The 25,704-nt window shown below is 39.0% G+C and overlaps 1 protein-coding gene across 2 annotated transcripts in view; it reads right to left on the reverse strand.

Annotated features, from left to right (window-relative positions):
• LOC128741910 (amyloid beta A4 precursor protein-binding family B member 1-interacting protein) overlaps positions 1-6,799 on the reverse strand; it is a 120,335-nt gene extending 113,536 nt beyond the window's left edge. For both annotated transcript variants that reach the window (XM_053838026.1, XM_053838027.1), the window contains exon 1: positions 6,254-6,799. The gene's annotated coding sequence lies outside the window, so the exon portion shown is untranslated. The remainder of the gene's footprint in view (positions 1-6,253) is intronic.
• Positions 6,800-25,704: the final 18,905 nt, after the last annotated feature.

Here is a 25,704-nt window from a genome sequence, read left to right on the forward strand (position 1 = left end):
ATAGAAAAATTGTATGGTCAATCTTTTTGTTCTAATATCCTTTTTTTCAAACGTGAATGAGGAAATATTCGCGCAATAACTATTTTTGTAATTATTTAGAATTCTTGTTTTAAAAAGATGATAACTCTTGAGCGCATGGTCAAAATATTGTGGTAAAAATTTCAAAAAATCTGTAGACACATTTTTCATCTAAACATTTTACATTTCATATGCACACATTTTTCATATTGTCAGGAACTGAAAGAAAAACCAGTATACTACGAGAAGGCAGACAAAAGAAACAAAGTGGTTATAATGGACAAGGAGGACTACGATCAACAGATGTTAGAAAAAATCAACAACGGCCCATATAGACAACAAAGAACGGACCGACTACCCGAAATAGTTAAGCGAGTTAATCGTACAATTAAAGAATGCCAACCAGCGCTAGGAGACTGCATTGGAAAACTACGGATCCTGCATTATCTAGAATTAAAGGACAACCCAAAATACACAAACCAGGAAAGGAAACGATCACGGCAGACGGATCACTCTCGGAAAAGATTGCCAAGTGGTTAGTAACCGAGTTCCAAAGAATGCCAATAAAATTCCCGAGTCGTTCTATCAGCAGCACACTAGAATTCGTCGAGCATCTAAAACATCGGGAGAACTAGCAGAAGACGACATAATGGTCTCTCTCGATGTTACGGCCTTATTCCCAAGCGTCCCCGTGAAAGAATCGATAAGCCTCTTGGACGACTGGCTATTGAAACAACATGAGGACAACGCATGGAGAAAAAATATGGGAGGTTATTTAAAACTGACACATTTGTGTATGGAGGAGAACTAATTCACATTCAGAAATAACTATTACAAACAGTTGAAAGGTGCACCGATGTGCAAAACATTATCACCAGTGTGAGCTGTTCATGGCTAACATTGAAAGCAAGCTGGAACAAAACCAGGTACTCCCAAAAAGATGGTGGCGATACGTCGAAGACGTTTTAAGCATAATCAAAAAGGGAGAAATGGAAACCATTCTAGCAGCCATGAATGGCACACACAGGAACATACACTTCACATACGAAATAGAAAAGAACGGCAAACTTCCTTTCTTAGATATCGTTGTAATCAGACAAATTGAAAGCACAGAAATTGAGATTGAAATTTACCGGAAACCAACGAACACCAAACGAGTTATACCTAGCTCATCTAACCACTCCCACCAACGCAAAATGGCAGCTTTCCATCACATGATACATTACCGTTAAGTGAGCGCAACGGAAGTTAACCTCGGAGTAACTACAAACGATAACTGTGTGCCGGCTCCCGATCTCGAAGAGATCCGGCGAGAAATTCGTCAACTGAAGAATAGGACTGAAGAATAGGTACTATATACTCCTTGAAAGTAGGCTCGACGCGAGAGTGCCATGTAGTCTTTAAAAATCCTGTAAAACATTCTTCGCAACAGCAAACTAATAGCAGAAATCATATTGTACGCAAACTTTTGAAAACCATTAGAAAATTACTTGTGTTACGTAAATACTTACTTAGTTAAATTAATTAATTAATTAATTCGAAAGAAAATTCTGTAACATAAGCATTAAATATATTGCTTAAACAAATGGTTTTCTGCGTAATAACTTGGCCTCCCTCGAGAGGCGAGAGAACCTCTTAGGTTTAAAACTTCTCTAATCAAAAGGGGGGGAGGTAGCCAAACAAAAATCCTGGCTACGCCACTGCAGTCAGTCTACAATCATGGGTCACACACAACTATAGGTCATTTCAACTTTAACTGCCGAACTAACGCATGATTATTAGTATAATAATCATAATGATTGACAAAATTGTTACTCACAAATAGCACTAATAATTTCATTAGTGCTTCACAATTGTGTACTGACTGTATTTGTCACATCAAATTGCAAAAAATGATGTAGTTTTACACATAAAGAGTATGCGGAAATTTGCCTCAGTGTAGGACAGTTGTGAGACTTCAGAAGAGGAAGAAATCGCTTTTGGAGACACTCTTTCAAACGCACCTGTGACCTGTCTATGTTTGTGTTACCTGGGGTCGCGAAAGGCGTACTCCGCTTTTCACATGAACAAATTGCTTACCAAATCAAGAATTTCTTGACAAAATTCGTTATTTTCTGTTTTAGGAGGTTCTTTGGAACATCAAACTTATCCCACTGACGAACTGACATGACACATAGAAGAAAATCCTTTAAAAACCATCGTCCTACACATTTTGCTTGCACACTAGCACCCTCTGTTATGCATGTTACGGAGTAGCTTGCATTTGCAGGTTATTATGCTGTAGGGTTTTTACATTTGTAGGACTTTATACTGAAAACTCGAAGCAACACTCGCGCGCCGCGGTGTGGCCATGTTGTGAAACATGCTTTTTTGAAAAATGAGTGGTGTTTGATTGGACGATGAAATTAACGTGAGTGTCCCGTCTGTTTGTCTGTGCTTATCCTTTGCAGTAGGTAGAATTGGGGATTCCCTACGTTTTACCGATGGCACGATGAGACAGATTCTGATTTTCGATGTACTTGTGCAGAATTTTTTCGCAAACGAGCTGTTCTTTCGATGGTATTTTTCACAACTTTGCGCGCCTGATGAAAAGACTCACATAGTATAAACAATGCACTTTGAACTTTCTCCATGCAAATTTTCAATTGATTTTATCCAACGGCTCAAAAGTTAAAGCAATTTAAGTGTGTTACAATTTTACCGTGGGCACCCTTTAGAACTCAATATTTAGGGAAATGTCGTCGTAGTTGGGTCGTCTTTTAGCATTCGCTCATAACTTCCGTTTTAAAAGGAATTTCGAAAATCTAAATAAATCATTGAAAAGGTCTAAGAATAAGCTTTATTTCTGAAAAATCTTGAACTGATTGCTTGAAAAATAATAAAGTTGCAGGTATTTACATGAAGACAAAAAATGTCATAGTTGGGCCACGTTGTACAGGTTGGGCCACCGCTCTAAATCCAAGAAATATGCATTAAAATTCTATATAGAGACATGAAAAGAATGTATTCCATGAACAACGGCCGATATAGGTACGAATACCCTTTTTTTAATAATGTAGAAATTTTTGGCGATCTTGTAAAATCAATATTACTACAATCGCGTTTTCCGAAGTGTATTACTGCAACGAAAAATCAACAACAATCTAGATTTTGACGTAGGACTTCGTCTTTGTTTACTATACTGGAACTGTGTAGGGCGAATCATATATTTTGGACAGGCATATATTTTGGACAGGTTACGTATGTTAACAATTATTACTCGGTATTTAACATATGAAATCCTGGTCTAATTATCCAAAACGACTAGAACAATTCTAAGTTTTAAGTTTATATAACTTTTCAAGACGAATTACTTTGCAATTGTTGATATTTTATCAAAACCAAAACTTGTCGCCGCTTGCTGGGTATGAAAGGGGGAAGGCAATGAGGATGAGTCCAACATAGCTCTAGCCATCCCAAGTTCCTACCTAGCACCTCCACGTGGTCATACCCGGTAATGCTCTTTCCTTAAGATTGAGTAGCTAAGCTAGGAGGTGCGATGCTGGATGGATCCCGGCTGCTTGATATCAAAATTGTGGTTTTGGGCAGACGGCCGATCCACTGGGCCCCGTTGATAGGTAAGTCCCAAAATATATTCTAATTATTTGTTTCGTTCTGCTACTACACAATGGAAACATTGACCGTAAAACTTACTAATAATCTACATAGATATTGTTGGGCTGTACATGTAGGACTGATGGAAACTCAAATGATGCAACGATATCTGATTCAAAGGCCTGCTGGTGAGCTCGCTCTATTTTTATCCATATTAATTTCATTTCATTATATATCATGTGATAAATTCATTCTATGCATTATATGATAAATTCATAAATACAGAGGCATCATATGAGTGGAAGACTGGAGGATGCAGTGAGAAGTCAACTGGAATCACTAGGAGGAAACTCTTGAAGGTCTGAAACAATATTTATGTTGCACTCTTCGAACAAACAAACCATCACGTGGGTTAAATCTGGTGCAGCGAAATTGATTGTTACATGGAAGGATCCTAATGCTGGAAGGCAATTCTTATAATCCCGGAATGCGCATAAGTGTCTATGCTTGTGGGTTCGCCCAATCCCTTTTGGTCCTTCTACAACAGCTTTAGTGTGAAATTCATTTGACAATCAAATTTGGATCTACTGTAAGTCTACCCACATACAATGGCAGGACCTTGAACTGATGGTGGATCCCCCCAATACATACAATATCAAAACTTGCCGCTGCTTGCTTTCACTTTTCAACGTGGATCAAGAAGAGTCGCAGTAAGCCGATTTCACTTAAATTTATCATAAATTTCGATTTTAACCATATTTCACAAAATTTATTGTCTTATTCTATCCATATTAGTTAACTTTACGCTTGTGTTCGTTTTGATATAAGACAACTTTTTGAAATTATAAATTGTCTCATATCGAGGTATCCCTGTACGTGACTCGGCCCTCCGACCCTCGAATCAATTTCGTGTTTTTCGACCAATTCTAAACATTTATTATAGTATAACAAGGGTAAAACGCGATGTCCATGAAAATCTCGAGTTTTTTTGGAAAATGAGAGCCTCGAATTTTTTGAATATTGTTTTCATTGACTGAAGTTTTTGGGGCAGCTTAGTAGAATACGAAACCTGAAATTAAATAAAAAAGGAAACTATTCCTATTAAATACTACTATCTATAATTATTCGCGACAGAGACGTATTTCGCCTACGACATGCAGAATTCCTCAGTGTCTGTTTTAGGAAGCCTGCAAGGCGTAAGCAAAATACGTATCTGTCGCAAATAAATACAGTGGGACTCTCGGAAAAGTTAACCCTCCGTTACTTGCGCTGTAGTGTTTTGTACAACGCCTGTGAACCGTTAACTTTATCTCGGTATATCTCGGAATTCCAGCAATAAAGAAAATTAATGTTTTCAGCAAAGTTGATCCGCAGACCAAGATTTTTTTTTTATTTAGAGTGGTTTTAACCCAAAGGGTCATTCACCATCAGACCAAGATCTTTCAAACGGTGGAAAAAGTTTCATAAGTTATTCACCAAGAGGCATTAGTATTCGAGTGCTAGGTATTAGGTTTTAGCATGCCTATAAATCGCGAGTAACGAAAGGTTAATCGATTGGTGAATGGGTCGATTAACTTTTCCGAAATATTATCTTTTCTAAGCAGTCCAATGAGTCATTGTAAATAATAAATACAAAAGCGAAAAATATATTCTCGGATACAAGATACACATTTTTAAGTATTTGAAAGTTGTAACGTAAAGAAATATGTAGCAAGATCTTTATTTTTTTAATAGTCACTTTAACTAGCTGGGGTCATTCGTGACTTCTGCGGGGTTGGGATTTGAAACCCGAGTCCTCGGCGTGAGAAGCGTGAATGGTAACCACTACGCCGGGACTGACCCTAAACAAGATCTTTATGATAATAGTTAGTTCCTTTCAGTAAATTTAAAATAATTGGTTATACTAGTTTATTTTTGGTTTTTCGTAGTCTACGACAACGTTTTGATAATGTTCACGTTTATTTTTTTCCCTGCTGTTCCTTCTTTTGCATTTAAAATTCAATCTGAGTTTGCGCTTTTCCAGTATGTTACCAAAAATCCTGAAGTAACTAAGAAGAACCCGTATTGAACTATTGCTACAATTCTAGATAGAATTAACAAAAGGGCGAATGTCGCAAATGTAAACAAACCGGGTGAGAGTTACTTTTTGCTGGACCAGCATAGGGAAATCAACCCTCACTCGGTTTGTTTACGCTTGCGACATTCGCCCTTTTGTTAATTCTATCTTCAATTGTCCGGTACAAGAGTTTAATTTAATCCCAGTTATGGTGAGACTCTGTATGAAGCTGTGAAAAGGCGACAATAATAAATGAGAAATTAAGACAGAAGGAAAACACACGTGTGTGAATGAACGCTTTGGACAACCAATTAATTCAAACTCTTAGAAAAGTTAAGGAAAAATTATCTTTTTAGAGTGTTGCATGAGTGCTAATATTCGCTTAACTTTTCTGAACGATTATCTTTTCAGAGAGTTAACTTTTCCAAGAGTCCACTGAATAGATTCAATTCAATTGGAATAGTTTTATTTTTTAATTAATTTCAGATTGTTTTCATTCATAAATTCGTAAACTATGACCGTGATGTAACATTTCATAAAATGCTAGGGCCCTGTATACATTGTATTGTAGCAATATAATGTTACCTTCAAATATGATGATCCAAATAATAACCAAAGCTCTGTACGAAAGAATGTTTGTTCCTTAACAACGACGATTATGTTCACTAGATCAGCAGTATCATTGCATTCCAACACATTACATTGGCACTGCTGTATTCAGATTTTATTTGCATAAATGCATACATTAAGTTTTCGATCACAACCATTTACGTAAACATTGCACTGGCTTTTACACCACCGATTTTCAGCTCAGTAGTTTCTCTAAACTATACGAAATTTTTGAATCGATTCGCGTAATACAAAATGCACAATTTTTAAATTTTACCAAAGTGAAAACAGGGCGTTTCATTTTTAGCATATTCTACAGTGTAACTTTAGCGTTTAGACCTGTATCTTTAGCATATAATGGTAATGTGATTTCACAAAACTATTCGACCTCTTAACTTAACACTATCGATACTACGTTTTTACCCCCCATTAAAATAATCAATAACTCAGATTTAAAAAACACACAAACATGAATAGGAACTGAACACTGTGGTGTGAACCATCGCGAACAAACGATATACATCTATCTACTACGGGAGAACAAATAGACTGACTTCAAGAGCTCAGAAACATGTTCGATATTCCCCATATGCCCACACAATAGTCGCCTGCCACCCAGTGCCAAACCGCCCACTCTGCCGTACATTTGACACACTTCAACTCTCACAACCCAACCAGAGAGCAGATACTGAATCAGCTCTCGTTTTCTTCCATCAACTTTCAGCAAGAGAGACAGCATTCTATGGAGCTGTGCAATAAATTGTTGCCAATACAAGATTTCGATTTTTTCCTACTATTCTACACTGTTATAAAATGTATATTGAATAAATTAATTCTTTGTTTTGTGATAAAACTTTATTACCGAGTTTCTGGTAGAATTATAGCAAATTAAAGCTTCAACGTAGTAGAATTAAATGACAATTTTCCCAACTTTGTTGACATGTGGATTTATCGAAGTGCAAATAAAAACTGCTCAGGAATGGGAGTATTTCCGTGAAAAAAATACAATCGAAATTGTAAGTGCTATTAGGTAGATACCTACTTCAAAATAATTGTATTTGTTTCTTGTCGAAAAAGTTCAAACTCACATTTTATTATTTGGCGCCCTCTCTGAGTTGGGGTGGTGAAAAAATCATTATTTTTGCCAACTTTCCTTTCTTTTAAAATTTCTAACTTTTGAACCGCTAAACCGATTTTGGTGTATCTTCAAAGTTCAAAAAAAAACATTGCATAAGTCACGAAACATATAAACTTTGACTAAAGTTGTCAAAAAACAAAGCATTGTACTGTAAACCAAAAACCCGAATCCACCTAGCGGCGTGACCTGGCCTTTCTACTAGATCAGTTTTTATTTCTTTAGTATCTGAAGATGTATCTTTAATTCAGTTAGCCATATTTTTAAACTTCAATTTACTGCGAACAACTATTATATTTTCCTTACTAGACTCCAGAATGAATATATGTAGTAAATCAATAATTCAAAAACTAAAGTACCACAAACATTTCCGATTGCGAGTAACAGTAAGAGAAGAAAATTACGATTGAAATGTTTCAGAGCACTTCTGGTTGTTTTAGACAGTATCTGCACAAGTTTGGGCATGCGGAGTCCCCCGCGTGTCCCGAATGCGTGGACGTTGAGGAAACTGCAGAACATGCTTTCTTCATATGCCCTCGCTTCGCAGGCGTGAGAAGCAACTTGATGGCAGTGAGCGGACAGGACACTACTCCGGATAACTTAGTCCAAAAGATGTGTTCTAGCTCGGAAACCTGGGGAGCGGTCAACGCGGCTGCTACCCAGATCGTACTTGAGCTACAAAACCGCTGAAAAGCCGATCAACGGCGAATAAACAGCCTAACTACTATAGTCCAGTAGTTATCTAAGAGTGTGCGTTAAGCACAATAGCCCCTCCCTGAAGTAATACCGATAAGGTGGTGCCAGGGGGGATTGAGGCTGGAGACTCGAGTAGGGTTTTAGTGGGTCTTTATCCTCACGCCCCAGTAGGGGGGTCGGGATACCAAACCCCACTCCCTGAGTTGTCTTCTCAGGTGTCTGATAGCAGATTTCCCTACTCGTTAAAAAAAAGAGCACTTCCTGCTTAAAACGCTGGAAAAAGAGCCATTTTTGTTTCGACTATTTTTAATTGAAATGAAATTTTGCTGATGTGTTGGATACCACGTAAGAATTCATTTTCTATGAAACTTAATTTATTTTTGTCAAGCGTAACTGTTCAAAAGGGCGTATTTAGAAATGAGGTCGAACTGAGGAAGCCTACAAGTCGTAGGCGAAATACGTATCTATCAAGAATAAAATATACATAATAGAATTAAATTGGATGAGTTTTCTTTTTATTTAATTTCCTGGTTTCGTATTCTACTAAGACGCTCCAAAAACTTCAGTCAAACCGTTTTGTTAGCTGAGCTAGAATTCCTTTTCATCACTTTTCCTGTATTTCAATGCAAATTACAAAACTGCAAATGGTACACACATACATCATGCACACACATACATTTACGCACATACATACATTTACGCACATACATACATATACACACATAGATACATATACACACATAGATACATATACACATCCATGCATACATTCATGCATACATTCATGCATACATACATACATACATACATACATACATACATACATACATACATACATACATACATACATACATACATACATACATACATACATACATACATACTGCACCGGTAAACGGGACGCAAAGCACGTAACGGGAGGTCCAAGGTGCCCGGCCGGTGCGCCGGCGACTAAGCCACGTTCATAGTGCAAGTGACACAACTCAACCTGAACCACTGCAGCACAGCTCAGCAGCTGTTACACCAAGCAGTTTCTGAGTCAGCAATGGACATTGCCATAGTCTCGGATCCATATCGCGTCCCTGCCGGAAACGGCAACTGGGTCTCGGATAGGTCTGCGACGGCGGCTATATGGACAACAAGCAGGTTCCCGGTTCAGGAGGTTGTGTCAACTGCAGACGAGGGGTTTGCGGTTGCCAAAGTGGGTGGAGTGTTCTACTGCAGTTGTTATGCTCCGCCGAGTTGGTCTATCGAGCAGTTTACGCGGATGGTAGACCGAGTATCAGTTGTGCTGTCTGGTTTAAGGCCGGTGGTTGTGGCGGGCGACTTTAACGCTTGGGCGGTAGAGTGGGGAAGTCGTCGCACGAACCATAGGGGTCGGATTCTGCTTGAAGCTCTGGCAAAGCTTAACGTAGATCTGGCCAACGTCGGCAACACAAGTACCTTCAGTAGGAACGGTGCGGAGTCTATCATCGACGTGACTTTCGGCAGTCCTGGTCTGATAGGAGACTGGCGGGTAGATAATGGCTACACTCACAGTGACCACCAGGCGGTCCGCTATGGTGTCGGTCAGATAACGAGGCGGCAGGCGGCGAGTAGGGCCAACACTCCAACCACCCGTGGATGGAAGACATCATACTTCGATCCCGAAGTATTTGTGGAAGCGATCCGGAGAGAGTGCGGTGATCGCGGTATGCCCGATCCGAACGCTGATCATTTGGTTGAGGTACTGTCGCGAGCATGTGACGCTACCATGCCTAGGAAAGGTCGTCCTAGGTATGGCAGGTCACCGGCTTACTGGTGGACAGATGAAATTGCGGAACTCCGCGGAGCGTGCTTTCGTGCGAGGAGAATTATGCAAAGAGCTCGTTCGGATGAAAGCAGGGCTGAATGTCGAGTAGCACTCGTTGCTGCACGCGCAGCGCTTAAGAGCGGGATAAAAGCTAGTAAACGAGACTGCTTTGAAAGGTTATGTGCTAGTGCCAATGCGAACCCGTGGGGTGATGCCTACAGAGTCGTAATGGCAAAGACCAAGGGTGTGATGGCGCCCGCTGAGCAATCGCCAGAGATGCTGGAGCGGATCATCGAGGGCCTCTTTCCGCGCCACGAGCCAAGGCCCTGGCCTCAGACCGCTGAGTCGTCCCACGGCCGACGTTCCAGTATCTCAGACCATAGCGTAGGATGGTCGGCCTCCCAGCCGAACATCCAAAGTAACGTGGGCGACGGCGGTTTGGAGGTCGGGGAGGAAGTGACGGTTACGAACGAGGAACTCATTGATATCGCTAAATCCCTAAAGGTGAGCAAGGCACCGGGGCCAGACGGTATCCCGAATATGGCCATTAAAGCGGCTATTTTGGAGGCTCCCGAATTATTCGGGGCAGTAATGAATAGATGCCTGGAAGCTGGCCACTTCCCGGACAGATGGAAGCGACAGAACCTGGTCCTATTGCCGAAGCCGGGAAAACCTCCGGGTGTCCCCTCGTCATATAGGCCGATCTGTCTACTCGATACTGCCGGCAAGGTGCTGGAGAGGGTTATCCTCAACAGACTCGTACAGTACACGGAGGGTACAAACGGTCTGTCAAGGAACCAATTCGGCTTCCGAAAAGGCAAATCTACGGTGGATGCCATCTTGTCTGTCACTAAGACAGCCGAGGTGGCAATCCAGCCCAAGAGGACAGGTATTCGTTATTGCGCAGTTGTCACGCTCGACGTGAGAAATGCGTTTAATAGCGCTAGCTGGGACTCCATAGCCAGCTCGCTTCGGAACGTCCAAGTGCCGGTGACGCTGTACAGAATTCTGGAAAATTATTTCCAGAATCGTGTGCTATGCTACAACACGGAGGATGGTCAGAAATGCGTTCCAATCACCTCAGGGGTTCCGCAAGGTTCCATACTGGGCCCGGTGTTGTGGAACGTCATGTATGACGAGGTGTTGAAGCTAAAGTTTCCGGTAGGGGTGGCGATTGTCGGCTTTGCGGACGATATCACCTTGGAAGTCTACGGTGAATCTATCAGAGAGGTTGAGTTGACGGCTGCTCACTCTATAAGCATTGTTGAAGATTGGATGCGATCCAGGAAACTGGACCTAGCGCATCATAAAACGGAGGTTATCGTGGTTAACAACCGCAAGTCGGTGCAGCAAGCAAATATCAGTGTCGGGGACTACACTATTTCGTCAACGCGGTTCTTAAAACTCCTTGGAGTCATGGTCGACGACAAGCTCAAGTTCGGGAGCCACGTCGACTATGCCTGCAAGAAGGCTTCCACAGCTATTTCGGCATTGTCTCGTATGATGTCTAATAGCTCTGCGGTATATGGCAGCAAGCGAAGGCTTTTAGCCAACGTGGTCCAGTCCATACTCAGGTATGGCGGGCCGGTGTGGTCATCGGCGTTAGGTACCAAAAGCTATCTAGCCAAGCTGGAAAGCACCTATCGTCTCATGTGCTTAAGAGTGGCGAGTGCGTACCGCACAGTTTCACATGACGCAATCTGCGTCTTAGCGGGTATGATGCCTATTGGTATCATCATCAGCGAGGACGTAGAGTGCTTCAACCAACGTGGAACTAGAGGCATACGGAGTACCACAAGATCGGCCTCGATGATCACATGGCAGCGGGCATGGTCTGATTCCACAAAAGGCCGGTGGACACATAGACTTATCCCGGAACTATCCGGATGGGTCAACAGGCGTCATGGCGAAGTCAACTTCCACCTGACACAGATTCTGTCAGGGCATGGTTGTTTTAGACAGTATCTGCACAAATTTGGGCATGCGGAGTCCCCCGAGTGTCCTGAATGCGCGGACGTTGAGGAAACTGCAGAACATGCTTTCTTCATATGCCCTCGTTTCGAGGGCGTGAGAAGCAACATGATGGCAGTTAGCGGACAGGACACTACTCCGGATAACTTAGTCCAAAGGATGTGTTCTAGCTCGGACGTCTGGGGTGCGGTCAATGCGGCTGCTACCCAGATCGTACTTGAGCTACAAAATCGTTGGAAAGCCGATCAACGGCGAATAAACAGCCTAACTACCATAGTCCAGTAGTTATCTAAGAGCGTGCGTTAAGCACAATAGCCCCTCCCTGAAGTAATACCGATAAGGTGGTTCCAGGGGGGATTGAGGCTGGAGACTCGAGTAGGGTTTTAGTGGGTCTGGATCTCCACGATCTTCACGGGATACCAAACCCCACTCCCTGAGCTGTCTTTTCAGGTGTCTGATAGCAGATTTCCCTACTCGTTAAAAAAAAAAAAAAAAAAAAAAAAAAAACATACATACATACATACATACATACATACATACATACATACATACATACATACATACATACATACATACATACATACATACATACATACATACATACATACATACATACATACATACATACATACATACATACATACATACATACATACATACATACATACATACATACATACATACATACATACATACATACATACATACATACATACATACATACATACATACATACATACATACATACATACATACATACATACATACATACATACATACTACCACGAAGTTCCACAGCCTCTTATTTAGCAACCCCTAGCTCTACCTCCTCGTGGTACCATCCGGGATACGTTCCATAGTGGAAACCGGACAACAGGCGGAAACTAGGGTCGCATGGGGATAGAGAAGGAGGCACTCATGCGAAGGCTGAGTTTAAACTCTCCGCCTGCAAATGATGGATCTCGGTAGAAGCATGTTCGATGAACCTGAAAATACTGAGAACTTGAGCAGAGGTTCCAAAGCCCCTAAAGGCGGATGGTTGAATAGCTGTTATCTATGGCTGAAAGTAAAAACGTGAATGGATAAACCCCTAATCCAAGGTGTCATGCGACCCGTACCGAAGGATGAATGGTGGGGTCGGGTGGGGGGGGGTATTGCTGTAAATATAAATACTATAAATTCTACAAATACTTAGCCTCAAACGGAGCCTGTGGAGTACCAGAGCGCTTTCCACAGTAATCAGCCTTACCGCTTCATAAGGGGCTCTGATGCGGCGGACTCTTCTTTCCCCTCAACTCGTGGGATTCTATATGAACAATCAAAATCAAAAAAACTTAACTTCAGTGAGCGCTGCACCACAATTTGCAGCAGATTTTTACCAGTTAACTGATATATAATTTCAAACACATGGTGAATAATGCGGACTGTCTCCAACTTCATGCCGCTGTTTTGCCTTTCTACTATATAAATATATAGTATAAAGGTATAGAAATCACTTGGAAAACCGGAAATGGAAAAAAGGTCCTGCGGGCCGAATGTCATATACCATTCGACTCAGTTTCGAAAACTGAGCATTTTCTGTGTGTGTGTATGTGTGTGTGTGTGTGTGTGTGTGTGTATGTGTGTGTGTGTATGTGACGCTTTTAATCTCACTCACTTTTCTCGGAGATGGCTGGACCGATTTTAATGTTCTTAGTGTCAAATGAAAGGTCTAGGTGTCCCATTGGTCGCTATTGAATTTCATACTGATCGGACTTTTAGTTCAAAAGTTATGTATAAAAATATGAAAAATATGGGACTTCATTATCTCATAGGTCCCTTAACCGATTTGAACAAAATTGATTGCATATGAAAGAGGAGCCTTGCAAACCCTTAACTTCCAAATTTCATGACGATTGGGCTTGTAGTTTGAAAGTTACATAAAGAAATGTGAAAAAATAGTATTTAAAACATATTTTTGTAACATATAAGCATTAATTCAATGAAAAACATCACACATTTTATTATTATTTGAAAATTACTACTGAGATCTATCAAACGAAACCGAGTTATTTAAAATCGGACAGTTCATTCAAAAGTTATTTAAACTTTAACACTTAAGCACCGTATATTAAACCGTTAAAACGTGTGAATTCAAAACAAATGTTGATTGTATTCAATGTGTGTGATGTATGTGTGTATGTATGTATGTATGTATGTATGTATGTATGTATGTATGTATGTATGTATGTATGTATGTATGTATGTATGTATGTATGTATGTATGTATGTATGTATGTATGTATGTATGTATGTATGTATGTATGTATGTATGTATGTATGTATGTATGTATGTATGTATGTATGTATGTATGTATGTATGTATGTATGTATGTATGTATGTATGTATGTATGTATGTATGTATGTATGTATGTATGTATGTATGTATGTATGTATGTATGTATGTATGTATGTATGTATATATGCTTGTATGTATGTATGTATGTATGTATGTATGTATGTATGTATGTATGTATGTATGTATGTATATATGCTTGTATGTATGTATGTATGTATGTATGTATATATGTATGTATGTATATATGTATGTATGTATGTATGTATGTATGTATGTGTGTGTATGTAATCCCAAGCAACAATGTGAGTTTGATTGTACTCTTCTGGTGGTTTTCATGACCAATTTTGGTCTTGAATGTCATCATAAGAGTGTAATAAAACTCAAATTGTTACTTGGGATGACAATTTACAATTTTTAAATTTGCATTGAAATTCAAGAAAATATGTTTCTAACTTTTCTGAATCAATTGTCTGAAATTTTTGAAGCCTCTTAGTGGAATACGAAATTTGAAATTAAAGAAAAGAAAAAACTTTTACCGACTAAATCCCACTATTTAATATTTATTCGCAACAGATACGTATACGCTTTGAAATAAGACGCTGTTGAAGCCTGCACGTCGTAGGCGAACTACGTATCTGTTGCAAATAAATATTAAATAATGGGATTCAATCGAAAAGCTTTTTCTTTTCTTTGATTTCAGATTTCAATTGTCATTTTGTTCACTTGCTGTTACTCACAATTGTACACGAAAAGCAAACAGCGAAGAAAAGCAGTTAATTTAAGCATGAAGGTATAGTGGTGTATAGGATTAAAAATGAGTTGATTTTTCCAAATAAATTTATACAAATTTCAAACAAATTTTGCGCATCAATAGATGCTCTTTTCAATCAATAGATAGAGCTTAGAAATGTTATATGAAAAATAGGAAGTAAACGTTGCACGGTAGTAATTTTGTAAGATTTGTTTTCGTTAATGACATTTTAAAGGACAGATGTCTTATGTCATGTATCATGTTTCAACAAATAAATCAAAAATGACAAACACTGAAAATCATATCGATCATATTTCCCATTCTCAAGCATGTTTAAGGCGCAGCTTTTGCAACCCTCTTGTTTTCCTAACCCTCCAACATTGTAAAAACGATGCGATCAAGCTAATGACTATCTTTTCATGAAAGTACATTCAAAAAAAGCATAAGTTTTGATTTTCATGCAAAAATAATTATCTGAAGGAGCGCCAGCTAAGAAAAAGTTCAATTTCTCTTTTTCATATCTAATGCTCTATTCAGTTATTTTTTCTAATTCAGATATATTGCAAAATTGAAGCCAAGCAAACTAATAGTAAAATTTTGAGATTAATCATTTTGTTGTCGATATTCTTTGTCTTCAAAGGCGAAGTATAATAATAATTTTTCTGAACTCTTGTTTTTCAAAGATGCTAACTTTTGAACACATGGTATTAATTAATTAGCAACAAATCTGTTCTGAACACATATTTCATATTGTCAATTCAAAACAAGTTTCCTATGTGGCTCTGAAGCCCGAAAGTTTAGGCCGACCGATTATAAAACTAAATAAGGTGTTACAAGTATCTACGCACACAAGGAAAGAAAATTTAATTATTCTACGCAATACGTTGTGAATTTTACTGGCAAATAAGGATTTTGAGGAATACGGAACGGATATTTAAAAATATAGTCAAGTTAATTATACATAGATGTTCCTGAGAAATTAAATGATGATTATTGTGACAGTAGAAAGGCTAGGTCACGCCGCTAGGTGGATTAATTCGGGTTTTTTTATTTCATCATAAGTGAATCAAAACCGACACACTGGCAGGGGCAGATATGCGGCAACTTCTCAGTAAAATAATCTAACACGAACATATCCGAAATGATAACTTCGCTACTGGCGACATATTTTGGAATGATAACCGCTAGCCGGTAACTCTGCGAGCCGTAGAGTGCACTTATTTCAACACCTGCAGCTGCAGCTGCAAAATGAATATGAATTATTTGTTCCACAAGCACCGGCACCGAGTAGTTGTTTTTGCCTTTTTCTTTTTGGTAAACGTAAACACACTTTTGACACTTGTAGCTCAGAAGTGCTGGCTTTCTTGCTGGAAGATGATTTCCCAGGAATACAATGAGGACACTAGCGCCAATACTTGTCTAGAGGCAATACGTTGTGAATTTTACTGGCAAATAAGGATTTTGAGGAATACGGAACGGATATTTAAAAATATAGTCAAGTTAATTATACATAGATGTTCCTGAGAAATTAAATGATGATTATTGTGACAGTAGAAAGGCTAGGTCACGCCGCTAGGTGGATTAATTCGGGTTTTTTTATTTCATCATAAGTGAATCAAAACCGACACACTGGCAGGGGCAGATATGCGGCAACTTCTCAGTAAAATAATCTAACACGAACATATCCGAAATGATAACTTCGCTACTGGCGACATATTTTGGAATGATAACCGCTAGCCGGTTGATCGGTTACCTGGATTAATCCAGATTATTTTCTCTAATGGCAATCAAGATGGCAATGTATTCGCGTTGACGGCATTAAACGATCTCTTGCACCCTCATAGCAATGCCCGTATGTACGTGTGGATGAAAATCTGTCAAAATGTTTCGATCTCTTGCGCTCTTTAAGAAATTCCTATTCCGCTTCACCCCTACAGTAAACTTTTGGAGGTAGCAGCAGCTTACGTTCGTCAACGCGAATATGACAAAACAAAACAGCAACATTGCAGTTGTAACTCTTTCTCACTCACAGCATTCGCATTGTCGCACTTTTTGTGCCAGTCGCACTTTTAGACTGCGGTGTCCAGTAAGGTGCAAAATGCGGGATACTTACATTAAATACCCAGGTAACCAATAAGCATTTCCAATGCAATTTAAAAGCAGGCCAATAAGCATTTAAGTTGCCTTAAATGCTACTTAAATGCTATTTTGGCAAAATATGCGGCTACTTTACTGCTAGACCTCTTATAGTGCTGACAATGCTTATTTGCAGCTAGTTACCAGCAAAAAGAATTTAAATAGAATTGTGGATGCCAATTTACAACAGTTATGCAGTTAAAAAGCTGATAAACAACAACCTGCAGTATAAAACGCCAGGGATGCTAATAAACGACTGATTTACTGCTTATTTTAATGTTTATTGGTTACCTGGGATATTTTATCCCTCTGCCTGAGGATATTTTCTAACGTTTCAGCTATATTATAACGTATATTTTAATTTTACGTCAGATGTAATCAATAAACATGAAGACTGATTACTGTTATGTTATGTGGTAAACGAAGAGTTTTTTTTATTTACAGTAACCCAATTGACGCTGAAAACATAAAACAACCATAATTAAAAAACGGATTAAAACATATAAAGTCGTGATTGACTTTATATTCAAATTTACTTGATCCCATCCCATCATAAATTTTTGATTTAAAATGAATTTAAATACTAAAAATAAACTGCACTAGTATTCTGGTTGAATGCATCTTAGAGTGTCCAAAATATATTCGTTGATATATGCCGTGTCCAAAATACATTTTGGACACTGTCTAAAATATGAAAACTACTTAGCACATAGTCTATAGCACATTTTTATCGACGAATAAATGACTCTATAACACTTTGGCTTTTAGGTAAGTTGTTCTAAAAGAGAGTCTTGTATGATTTGCATAGCAAAACAAGGTTAATATACATTTTATTTCAATAAATGTAAGATTACTTCCTCTAGAGGTCCAAATTCGGTTGGTTACCCTAATCAAGCAAATGGAACCAAATTTGGCATGGGAAGGTTTTCGAAGGCAAGAATTTTTTGTATGGTAAATTATGACCCCTCCCCACTTTAGGAGGGGGGGGGGCTCCTACACAAATGAAATACAAATTTCCTCATAACGAGAACTAATTAATCAAATGGAACCAAATTTGGCACGGGGGGGGGGGTTTGGAGACGATTTTTTTCTATGGTGAATTGAAACTCCTTCCCTCTTTAAGAGGAGAATTATGACCCCTCCCCACTTCAAGAAGAGGGGGCTCCTATACAACTGAAATACAAATTTACTTTTAACTCGAGAACTAATCAAGCAAATTGCATCAAATTTGGCACGTGAAGGTTTCTGGAGGCAAGAATTTTTTTTCTATAGTGAATTAGGACCCCTCCCCACTTTAGGAGGAGGGCTCCTATACAAATAAAACACAAATTTCCTCATAACTGGAGAACTAATCAATCAAATGGAACCAAATTTGGCATGTGGTGGTTTTTGAAGGTAAGATTTTTTTCTATGATGAATTAGGACCCCTTCCCTTTTAGGAGGGGAGGCTCCCACCAAAACCTATCAATAGTAACACTAGATCACAGACAAACAGACATAACTTTTGGAAGAAAAATCTACAAAAATTATCGTACCTCACATTTAGCCTGAACACTAGCACCATCTATGATCGACATTCCCAAATATCAAATAGCAACAGGTGTATCCCTCGAAGTAATTAGTATTTTTTATGGGGAAATTCGCTTTCTTTCGTCAAAAAGCGCTACTTTGACCAAAACGGAGACATTCCCAACTAAGCCCAAATTTGAAATGACAGTTTACTCGGTACGAAGAATGGAAAACGAGTGTTATGTCCGTTTGTCTGTGACTAGATGATTCAGGACGAGACGGCCGCAGCCCCGTGAGTTTTGCCGGCGACCCGCCGTCAGAAGCGCCGGCCACTGCGAGGGGGTAGCCAGCCCGCAGATTTCACCTCTATCCACGTTTATTTATTTTCCTAGGTCTACAGACCTCTATTACTTTCTTTCAATCGGGTCCAAACGAACGACAGCGAGTAAGGACCCAGATAACACAAAATCGTAATAAAAAGTTCACATTAAATCCTTTTCATGTCAATTTCACATCGGAATTGTATAAAGATTAGAGTATGTCAAATCGAAGTGAACAATAAGTTGTTTTGCAGTCGTGCGTGTCTTCATATACAATTCATTACTGCGAATTATAAAGCAGGATAGACAATTGCAATATTTGATTATATCTATATCATATATTCAGGAATATTTAGTTGCGTGTTATAAAAACTACGCAAAATAGAATTACAAATAGTTGTCAAAATTCTTGCACGTATATCGCCTCCAGTTTGGTACATATATGTTCTTATATGGCGTGAAATATTGTCAATTGCAAGAAAAATTGTACCATCCAAAGTGCGCAATCGCTCATAAAAGTGCTATTTTAGCTTAAATCGTTTCGGTCTCTTCGGCGCACTTATTGCTTGGAAGATAACGAAAAAGTGCGCCGAAGATACCGAAACGATTTAATGCAAAATAGCACTTTTATGAGCGATATCGCACTTTGGATGGTATAATTTTCCTTGCAATTGACAATATAACTTTTTCGTTCAGATATGATTTCGTATATCTCAGTTGCAATTGAGATATATAAACCAAATGGTTTACTGGGTCACCCCTACGAAATGGTAATTTCTACGAAAACATTATCCGTGAAATGGTACATCCCGCGTAAGGTTTTTCGCGAAATGGTATTCCGCAAAATAACTCTATATTAGGCGTTATGGCCAACCGAGAAGTGGTATTCCGCAAAATGATATTCGGCGAGATCTTATATGTCAAAATGGATTTCTGTCTGTTTGACTGTCTGTCGGAATGTTCTTCATAGAATCGAAAACTATACTAAACCGATCGGCGTGAAAACTTGCATGATTGCATGCACATTGGGGCCACATTTTGGGCCGGGGAAGGTTCTTATGATAGTTAGAGACCCCTCCCACCTAAGAGGGGGCTCTGTAGCCGCAATGTTACCGAGTCTGCTTTGACAAACGAATGGTCATGGGTTCGAATCTTAGTAGAATCTGGCCATTCGATGTCAAAGTGACTTTAGCATGGGTTTATTCTCAGGCCCCTCACCACCCTTCCTTCATGCTGAATCCTATGTTATTCCGATATGGCCTATTGACAGTGCAAAAATGAGACCCTTATAGTTAAATGCAGTGGTTATCTGCACCAGGGATGGCTATAATTGGGGACAGCGCTGTCATGTGGAACGAGGTGGGTAAAGTAGAGAGAAGCATTTTGAAGGAAGGATTACACACAAACACGCATAATATTCAATACGCATATCGCTCACTCAATAGCGATTATAGCCAAAAGAAATGCAGTGCGGGTTATACAGCAAACACCCGGACGATATCACAATAGATCAAACGGTACTGGTCGCAGTGATGAGTCCATACAGGAAAAAAAACCTAAGAGGGGGGGCTCCCATACAAATGAAATACAAATTTATTGTCGAATTTGTTTATTCAATCCGGGTTGAAACTGGATGAATTTTATCTGTCAGATAGGAGCAAATGAACACAAATAGTTCATCCAGTTCCAATCCGGATTGAATAAACAAATTCGACATATGTATATTTATGTATAGAGAACTAATCAAATAGTAGAGGTTTTCCGTCAAAAAAATTTTTCCACTAAATGTTCGGTTTTGACTCTTAGAAATGATACCCATATAAAACTTTCTTTATTAACGCCTCTGACTACTGTAAAAATGAAAAACTAAAATACGTATATTTCAACCCGTGACTTCTCGGGTGCATTACATGCCTTTTTGTACCAGTGTCCTCTATTTTCACCACTTCGAAACCATTTGTGCCACTCTTTACTCTTGTAGCAAGCAACACACGAAACGAAAAAGAAGGTAATCATTAGAGTGACTATATACAGAGTGGCGACAATGTCAAAATTGGAATGATAATTATCTGTCAGTGTCATTCCAATCGAGCAGACGACCTATCCTACGCGTATGCAGGAAAGAGAAAGAAAAACCTTGGAAAAACCGCATTGCATACATTTGGGATGACTTGTCGCCACTCTGTATGTAGTCACTCTAGTAATCATTAGCTTTTCATTCGTTTTGTCCTTTTCACTCAATCGCTGATACACATACACAGAGCTGCCATAAATACAGATATTTGTGCATGCATAAATTTGAGACCCTACCGTTTTCTCCGGAGTATTTTATTTTCTTGATCTAATCTTTTAAATAACATAAACAGTTTATGGAGTACTTTAAAATTCAGGAACCTTAGTAGAGCCAGAAATCACAGCAACTGAAATAATTTATGGGTCCCAAATTTATGCATGCACAAATATCTGTATTTGTGGCAGCTCTGCACATACACACTTAGATTTTATCACCGAGTACGGTAAAATAAATTGCCGAGATCCCAACAGCTGAGATCTCGGTGAAAATCTTGGTAAAACATTGAAACACCGAGATCTTGGAAATCCAAAACATCAAACAACTGTCAAACTTTACCGACAATCTCGGTATTATTTTTCCAAGATATCCGGTAATCAATACTGAAACTCGGATGAGTCTTGTCAAAATTTTCGCACGTATATCGCCTCCACTTTGGCACATAGAGTAAGAAGGGGTAAAAGTGCGATGCGGGTAAAAGTGCGATTCAATGATTTATCGGTGCAGATTCCGAGTAAATTGACTACATTGGTATGGATGGGTGACTACTGGGATGGGTTGCTTACGAAGCATAGTTGCTGAGTTATGTGCAAATGTTATTTTAGGGTGGTTTTGATGTAAATTTTCGCTATACGGCAAATACAATATCAACTGGAGGATATTACTTGTTGAAAATTTGTAGCAACGTTTTACATCACTCACATATCTGTTTTGAAAATACGGCGAAAATAATTTACACAATATATTTCACTTTTCCGTAATTGAATCTAACCCCGTCAAGCGCCTAGCGGGGTAAAAGTTCGATTCACGGACGGGGCAAAAGTACGCTTCATGGATGAGGCAAAAATGTATAGCTAATTATATATAGCTTTAGGCATTATATTACAGATACTAGAAATGAAAGATCTGCAGAAAACTGTGTGCTGTACAGGTGTTGGCCGAAGAAAAACAATGTATTACGGCTGATGAAACAAAAAACATATGTTTGGAAAAGTTTCGATCTAACGGAGGCTGCCATACACCAGCGCAAAATAGAAAAGGTGCAAATTGAAAATATTCCTTACCGAAACATAAGGCAGATTGAAGATAATATGGTTCTGTTAGCTACTGCTGGGTTAACATCATGGATTCTAGCTTCGAACTTTTGCCCCGCTAGTGGGGTAAAAGTTCGAATCTGCACTTGATCAGAAGAAAGCAGAATTTATTTTGCAAAACACTATTACCGCAGATGATTTATAGTTGAATGTGAAGTCATTGAGTTACTGCATCACTATAAAATATATTATGTTGTTGTCCTTCTTTATATCTCACGAAAATTGATGACAACTTCAAACGTCGCACTTATGCCCCGCCCTACTCTATATGTTCTTATATGGTGTGAAATATAACTTTTTCGTTCAGATATGATTTCGTACATCTCAGTTGCAATCGAGATATACAAACCAAATGGTTTACTGGGATTCTTTCCATGAAATAACGCATTAGGTTCTGCAACATCTCACCACGAATTATTAGCATTGGATTCACGTTATGGGTTGAGAGGGAATCGTCAACCTACAGAAATGTTTTTCATATTTATTCTTCCAAAATTCAGTACAGTAATTAAAAAAGCTTACTCCAACCCTTTGCACCAACCTGTTCAAAGGATTTTCCTGTGTTGCGGCTGCATCACGCGTGCGCTTACAGCCTCTAGTAGGGTTCTTAGACCGAATGATAGCCAGGGATCGAAAAAAATCTGCAAGAATTTATGCGTTAAGTTAACACATTCACACATTCATAAACATTCCATTTACCATCCAAAATTTCTTTGAAGAGATGCCGTTACACGGTTAAAATTTTCTAGTGTCAGATCCATCATTGATCTATATAAATACTGTCGTACACTTGTGTATTTTACGAAAATCGATGTCAATCTAAGAAAATCATCCATTTTCACCACCCCATCGGCATGCAACCATGTTTTCGCCTCCAACATCTCGTGTGTGTGAAAATGAGATAGCATGTCAGCACTGCGTTTCACTCAACTGGCAGCAGTCTGATTTGAGCCCGCTGTCAAATTTTGAACCCAGGACATGATGTCGCTGACGTTCACTGCAGCTCGATATAGAGATGTCGATGGGGTGATTTTCACAATTTTAACTTCACCGGTAACGAAACTGCTGTCGATCGCGCACAGTTAATTTTTGACATTGCTTTCCGAAATCTCGGTAAAACATTTTGTGGCTTTTCTCAGTAGCATTTAACGAAATTTCGTTAAAACGATATTGAAGTACCTAGATTCGGCACTTTATTTTACTGAGCTCGGGGGTTTACTGTTTTACCACCCCATCGACATCTCTATATCGAGCTGCAGTGAACGTCAGCGACAGCATGTCCGGGGCTCAAAATTTGACAGCGGGCCCAAATCAGACTGCTGGCAGTTGAGTGAAACGCAGTGCTGATATGCTATCTCATTTTCGCACACACGAGATGCTGGCTGCGAAAACATGGTTGCATGCCGATGGGGTGTGTTTTACTGATCTCGGCAAATAAGATTGCAGTATCTCGGTAAATAAGCTTCATTTCCGATATCTCAGTAAAATAATATTCCAGTCAGAGAGGCCATATTTTCTAAAAAAATGTCTGCAACTGCTCGAAAACCGGAAAAATCGAGCAGTTTTCCGGCTACTCGAATTTTCTGGTTTGAAAATAATCTGCGAAAATCTGCACACTTTTTTAGGAAGTCTGTGAAAGTTTAAAGAGCTTCGAACAAAAATCTGCAACAAAACAATAAAAGTCAGAAAAACTGCAAATATCTGCAAATTTATAATGATCTGCAAGACCGTTCCAAAAATCTGCAATTTGCAGACAAATCTGCAAATCTGGTATCCCTGATTCCAGTAACGGTAAAACGAGAACTGTTTACCGATATCACGGAAAAACAGATGCATATTTGTGTAGTTCGGTATTTTACTTTACCGAGACTTTATTTTGGAATTAAGTGTGTATAATATGTAGAGTGACTATATACAGAGTGGCGACATGTCATCCCTAGAGTGACTATATACAGAGTGGCGACAAGTCATCCCAAATGTATGCAATGCTGTTTTTCCATGGTTTTTCTTTCTCTTTCCTGCATACGCGTTGGATAGGTCGTCTGCTCGATTGGAATGACACTGACAGATAATTATTATTCCAATTTTGACATTGTCGCCACTCTGTATATAGTCACTCTAGTCATCCCAATAGTATGCAATGCTCTAGCAATGCTTATTTTCTTTCTCTTTCCTGCATACGCGTTGGATTGGTCGTCTGCTCGATTGGAATGACACTGACAGATAATTATCCAAGGGGTTTCCAGTAAGGCGTATCAGTGCGTAGTAATCAGAGATTACTTTTGTAATCATTTTCGAATTAATTAGGTAATCAATGGTAATCAGCATAGTAATCAATGGTAATCTTAAGTAATCATTGGTAATCATGATTAATTTTTAGTAATCACAAGAGATTGATTACTGGTAATCAGAGGTAATCAGTGAAGTAAATAAAAGTAACTTTTTTCAAAGGTGCTCCTACTACTCCTAAATATATGATTAAGATATAATCAAATATTGCAATTGTCTATGCTGCTTTATAATTCACAGTCGAACTCGTTTTAAACAACAAACTTGCCGTTTAAACAGCGAAACTTTTTTAGGCTCTGCAGTCTGTGTGTAAACAAGGGCGCCGGTATCTGCCAGATGACGTCACCTTGATTTGGTCTATTAGGGAAATGTCAAAAATGCTGTTCAAATATTACGAACACGTCCGCCATTATGGCTCGTAAAAAGCTGGATAGTAAAATAATAAAACGGGGCATACCACAATAGTTCAAAATACTGGACGCAGTGGTAAGAGTACCCAACAGAAGAGGGATTGTACACCTACTCTATTTTGGACATTTTCCATTTGATTTTGCCGTAAAAGTAAAAACTAGAGTATGCGTAACACCTTTCCAAAATATATAAATCACCCTTTGCAGAGCTGCCACAAATACACATATTTGTGCATGCATAAATTTAGGACCCATCAATTATTTTAGTTGCTTTGATTTCTGGCTCTACTATTATCAATTTTCCACCTTCCGAACGCGATAAATTATAACCGTCGCGGCCGAAACCGTCGTCAGAATCGTCGCGGGGACAAATATCGTTTATTTTGTCAAGTAAATCAATAGCTTACGTGCTAGACAAGCATAAGATACACACTTATAACTTACAAATAGCCAAGCAGATTCTTTCTGCGGCGATTTCAAGCTATCAAAAAAGTGAGCAGCGCGTTTTGTTACTAAACAAACGGGCAATAATGTTCCTGAATTTTATGGGACTCCATAAACTATGTATGCTTTTTAAAAGATTAGACCGAGATAATAAAATACTCCGGAGAAAACGATAGGGTCCCAAATTTATGCATGCACATATATCTGTATTTACACTCAAAAAAATCAGCACGTCAAGTTTACGTGAAAAC

The sequence above is a fragment of the Sabethes cyaneus genome, chromosome 3, assembly GCF_943734655.1.
Source record: "Sabethes cyaneus chromosome 3, idSabCyanKW18_F2, whole genome shotgun sequence".
Taxonomy (NCBI): Eukaryota; Metazoa; Arthropoda; class Insecta; order Diptera; family Culicidae; genus Sabethes; species Sabethes cyaneus.